The sequence below is a fragment of the Cebus imitator genome, unplaced genomic scaffold, assembly GCF_001604975.1.
Source record: "Cebus imitator isolate Cc_AM_T3 unplaced genomic scaffold, Cebus_imitator-1.0 Scaffold69, whole genome shotgun sequence".
NCBI classification, from domain to species: Eukaryota; Metazoa; Chordata; class Mammalia; order Primates; family Cebidae; genus Cebus; species Cebus imitator.
In genome coordinates, this window is record NW_016107384.1 from 1,752,526 (window position 1) to 1,758,095 (window position 5,570).

General features: G+C 41.5%; 1 long non-coding RNA gene across 1 annotated transcript in view; it reads left to right on the plus strand.

Moving 5' to 3' along the window:
- The first annotated feature begins 687 nt into the window (after positions 1 to 687).
- Positions 688 to 5,570, plus strand: part of LOC119471672 — a 14,121-nt gene continuing 9,238 nt past the window's right edge. Inside the window, exon 1 of the long non-coding RNA XR_005200727.1 lies at positions 688 to 1,261. This is a non-coding gene — a long non-coding RNA (uncharacterized LOC119471672). The remainder of the gene's footprint in view (positions 1,262 to 5,570) is intronic.

Below are 5,570 nucleotides of genomic sequence, written 5' to 3' on the forward strand. Positions count from 1 at the left end.
TCCCACTTAGCCCTTTTTGAAATGCAAAATAACCTCGTCTCTCCCCCTCACCAGACCATTCTCTACAGAGCAAATTCATCTACGTGCTCACTTTTACAACTTATTTCTGCTCGGGAAGGCGCCAACTCAACTGCCAGTAGATAAGGCATCAACTAGCAGAGACTCCCTGCTCTTGTTCATTTCCTCCTCTACCTTATAAAATGCCCGCTTTTTCGCTCCAAAGGCGAAAAACATTTGTGCCGCTTCCCCCAGGCTGGCTTCGGAAATAAAATCCCTCTTCTTGTACCAGGACTCGCTCTTAATTGGTCTCTAAGTGCGGCGTACAATTAACCCGCCTTTCCGTTAGAGCACTCTGAGCCCTGGTCAATCTACATCACAGGATAGCAGAGACCAGCACAGTGACCCCAAGGAAGACTTTTGACTTCACCTTGCCTAAGTCTCCAAAGTCAGCGCCTGCCTCAGGCTCTGGTCTCTTACACTTAAGGATAGTTTGCATCCACTGTAGCAGCGCCTGGCGGTCGGCCAGGGCCACAGCGCGAAGCGGCCGCAGCATCACGACCGGCTTCAGTAGGAAATTTTAGGCTGCAGGAACAAGCTGCGCAGACACCGATTGGCATTGCGCAAGCGCCGGCAGACATCGCCCCACCCTCCGCGGAACACGCCTCTAGTCTGCGATGCCCTGAGCCCCGCCCTCCCACGGAGGTCTCACGTGCGCCCGGGGATCCCTTCCTTCAATCACACCTCCATCTTTCATCTTGCCGCTCTTAGCTGGGAGTGTTCCGCCTACTAACTTTTCTTAAAAAGCCTCGTCGAAGCCTGACTTCTTCCCCGAAATCACGTCCCTAGACAGCCTCCTATTTTACCACTAACTTTTCTACCTCAGTTATTCAGCGGTAGGAAACTGAAACCAAACCCAGCGGAAGCAAACATCTAAATTGTTTCGGTAGACGCGCAAGAGAAACGCAGCAGTGTGTCCCGGAAGCGGAAGTAGATCCTCCTCTAGAGAGGCTGGACTACGCGGAATGGTGACGTTTCCCCATTGGGCGGAAGGTTCGGTGGCACTCGTCGGTCTTCCAGCTGGTGGGAGTTGGCGACGCGGCGCTGGGCGTTGGGACCCTAGTTTATCTAGTTCGGGAAATTGGGTTGTGGGGTGGTACCTGTCTGTCTGCTCCCGGCTTTCTTTGGTTTCTTCCCGCGGCGTGGGGCCTCGCTAAGGAATTCCTGGCCCCTTAGGGCCACGGCGTTAGCGGTGTCTTTTGCGGTAAGTGTCTGCTTTTTCCAGCCCCAGACTATTGAGGGGCAGCTAGGGGCAGCCCCAGCCCTGCTCTCAGGGGGCGAGAGATTCCGGGGGAAGTCGGCCTCCCTCGCCACCGGCCGTAGTTACCGAGACTGAGGTGCTGCTTTATCTCTTGTGGCCCTTCTTTATCTCTTGTCTTCCATGAGAAGTTTTATTAAAAGATTCGCTGTGACCTTTTTAAGTTGTCTTCAGATTTACCTGAGCCAAATAGATGTAGGCAATTGCAGGCCTGAGTCTTCGTTTTGCTTTCCTGAGCAAGAATTTAGATGAGGCTACTTCCCCGAAAATCTTTTTACTTGTACCAGACTTCATTTTCCTATGTGTTTGTAGTGCTTAAGACGACGTCCTGCGTGTAGTAGACGTTCAGTAAATGAATACGAGTATCAGTTCAATGCCAATGGTGATTTAAGATAGACTTGATGGCTCTCTCTGTACCGTTTGACGCTGCTGACCATCCATTTCTTGAAACTTTCCCCTCTTGGCTTTCTTCATGCTATCCTCACCTGATTCCTTTACATGCTTAATTCAACAAAATATATACTTGTTTTTGGCTACAGGGATACAGAAATGAATGACATTAACTCCGCCATTGAGCAGCTAATACACGTAAATATACATTATATCAAGATGGGTAATGAGAAACACTAGTTACATGTAAAGAGCTGTAGGAACTGTTTACATATAAAGAAGCGTAGAAAGCTTTGGGACAGCCAAAGAGCTCCTTAGGTGATTTGTGACCCTGAGCCAGTTGCTATTCCAATCTAGCCTCAATACTCTCATCTACCTAATTGGCTTGTTATGAGGAAGAAAGGAGATTAGGTAAGAGATTTGTTTTGATTTAGTGTCTAGAACATAGCAATGGTGGTGCCAAAGTTTCCCTCAAATCCGTCTCCCTCAGTTTTTTGATATGGCCAGTTGGTGTTTTCTACCTTCGTATAGAGTACTATGCAAAAGCATCTTCAAGCCTTCCTTCCAGATTACTCCCTTTAATCCCATCTATTTGGAAATCCTGGACCGGCCACAGGATTACAGTAAGATAACCATAAATATAGCCTTTTAAAAACTGATTTTCTTCTGTGTACCCTGGAGAAAGGGAAAGGGAATTAGTAAAACCTTTGGTTATTTTCAGTCTTAGTTAACATTCTCCTTTTAGTTGGCCCTTAGTCATTGCTGTAACCCAAATGGCCTTCCACAGACTCTCCTTAAGTCTTCTCACTTACATCCATGGCTTCCATGGCATTGTCCTTATATGCCAACCATTTACAAACCTATTCTTTTCGTTTCCAAGCCTTATTCTTTTCCAAACCTTATTCACTCTGTCGCTCAGACTCAAGTGCAGTGGGGCCATCTCGGATCACTGCAGCCTCTGCCTGCCAGGTTCAAGTGATTCTCCTGTCTCAGCCTCCCATGTAGCAGGGTTTGCAGATGTCTGCCACCATGCCCAGCTAATTTTTTGTATTTTTAGTAGAGACGAAGATTTTACCGTATTGGCCAGGTTGGTCTTGAGCTCCTGACCTCAAGTGATCTGCCTGCTTCAGCCTCCCAAAGCGTTAAGATTACAGGTGTGAGCTACCATGCCCAGCCTACACTTTATTCTTTAGCCTCCCTCTTGTGAAGAATAGTTCTGTACTTCCCCCTAAAACCTGCAAACTCAGTAGGTCCAAAACCAAATGTGCTGTCTTCACCTTCCTTTTTTTTTTCATTGCGACGTGTGTCATGCGTACAAAAGTATATAAAAGCAGTGATTCTCAGTGCATTTTTTAGTTTTGACCTCTTGTGAGTTGAAATTTGTGATATATGTAGGTTAAATTTTAGAAAGGATAATAAGGGCTGTGAGCAGTGGCTCATTCCAGTACTTTGGAGGGTGAAGCTGGCAGATTGCTTTAGCTCAGGAGTTCAAGACCAGCCTGGGTAACATGGTGAAACCCCCCTGTCTTTACAGAAAATACAAAAATTATCTGGGCATAGTGGTGCCACCTGTAGTCCCAGCTAGTTGGGAGGGATAATAAAATGAACATGAATATCTGTGTACACTTCCATCATAAAAAGTAAAACATTAAAAATAATTTAGTTCCCTTTGATCTTTTCTCTATTAACTCCTCTTTCTGACGTTGAAACCACCTTCTCTTTTTGCCTTCCATTCATTGGTTAATGGCATCACTAGCCACCTGGTTATAAAAACTAGAGATACTGTAATCATTTTTGCCTTTTTTTTTTTTCCTTCAGTCACCATAACCATTTGGTCATTAGATTCTGCCTCATGACCTAGCCCTTAACCCTGGTTTCGTCTTCTGTTTCTCTACTTCAAGCCCACGTCTTGTCTCAACTAGCCTTATGGAGTATGGCTAGTGCATGTAGTGTCCTGGCTGTTCAGTTTTTTCCCTCTAAGGTGTTGCACTGTCTCTGAAGATGTTTTTAAGGTTGAGAACAGATTTCTTATTCTCTGGTTTTCTTTGGGGCATGTTATTAAATATTTAATGTAGTGATTATGAACCCTGGCTGCATATCAATATCGCTAGTGAAAGTTTTCAAATCATAAATGCCTTGTTTTGCTCTCCAGATTGAGAATGTAGATGAGGCTAGTCCCCCTAAAATGTTTTTACCTTACTATCTTTGGAGATTCTGATTGAGCATTTAATTTTTAGCTGATAAGCATTATCTAAATGTCATTGAAATAACCCATTGCTTGAGCATATGCCTCTTATCCCTTCTTTTCCTTTTTTTTTTTTTTTTTTTTTTTTTTTTTTTTTTTTTTTTTTATTAAACTGGTTGGACAGTTATGGAGAGATGACGGCTCACCATAAACTCTGACTCCTGGATTAAGTCAATCCTGACCCTTACTTGATGTGCTTATTTATTGCTGAATTTAAAATTTTATAAAAATACTTCTTCATATAGCTCATTCCAATTTTTTTTTTTTTTTTTTTCAGTCTTCCTTTTTCTTTTCAACTTTAAGGCCAACCATTTCCAATGAATTTTTAAAAATTTTCATTTTAATTTTCCTCTTGGCAGCATTTTATGTAAAGATTCTTTTTTATGGTTGACTTCATAGCCAAAAAGTATCATAAAGAAATGATCCCCAGTGTTTTTGAGTTATGACTAATTGATTGATTGCTAATTGATTTTTTTTTTTTGGCATAACTTTTTTGCTGCTAAACTCTGAATTGGTGCTGTGTTATTATTTTAAATATCAAAATGAGTTTAAAAATTTGAAAAACAATTACTTGAATGAAGAGAAAATTGCTTGATACTTCTTGATATAATTGATTATAACCTTTGGTTCTAAATTAAAGCAGAGGTGGTATGATGCATAATTTATGTTTTGAAGGGAGTCTTGTGTTAAACCGTTGTATTTGATTAGGTGTTAGAACTTCTCTCATGCTGGGACAACTTCTGGATTACAAAGTAGGTGTTTAATGAATGAGTAAATGAATGCAGGTGGCAACTCCATCCCAACCTCTAGTCTGTTGACTAGTTGCACTCTAATGCTCAAAAGGAGCACTTTGGAAAATAATTTTCCCTTGACTTAAAAAATAATACTCTCAGTCATTACTGAAAAAAAGTAAGAAAACAAAAATTGCTAGTTATTCACCATCCAGATATGACAAATGTTATTTTAACAGTTCATTAAAATATAATTATTGGCCTGGAGCTGTGGTTCACACCTGTAATCCCAGCACTTTAGAAGGCCAAGGTGGGCAGATCACACAAGGTCAGGAGGTCAAGACCATCCTGGCTAACATGGTGAAACCTCATCTCTACTAAAAATACAAAAACTTGGCCGGGCATGGTGGCATGCACCTGTAGTCCCAGCTACTCGGGAGGCTGAGGCAGGAGAATCACTTGAACCTAGGAGGTGAAGGTTGCAGTGCACTGAGACGGTGCCACTGCACTCCAGCCTGGGCAACAAGAGCAAAACTCCATCAAAAAAAAGAAAATGAGTAAAAGATATAAAGAGACATTTTACCTAAGAAAAAAAAAAAAAATATATATATATATATATATATGTATATGTATGTATATATAATTCTTATACAGTTCACCTACAGTATACAATTTTAAAGGATTTTATTGCCTACTGATACCCCATTGTATTTTATTCCACATTTTACTTATCCATTTATAAGTTGAAGGATATTTGGATTGCTTATACTTTTGGCTATTATGAATAATGCTGCTATGACCATTCATGTATAAGTATTTGTTTGGATGATATCTCATTAAGATTTTGATTTATAATTCCTTGATGGCTAATATTCCTTTTTTTTTTTTT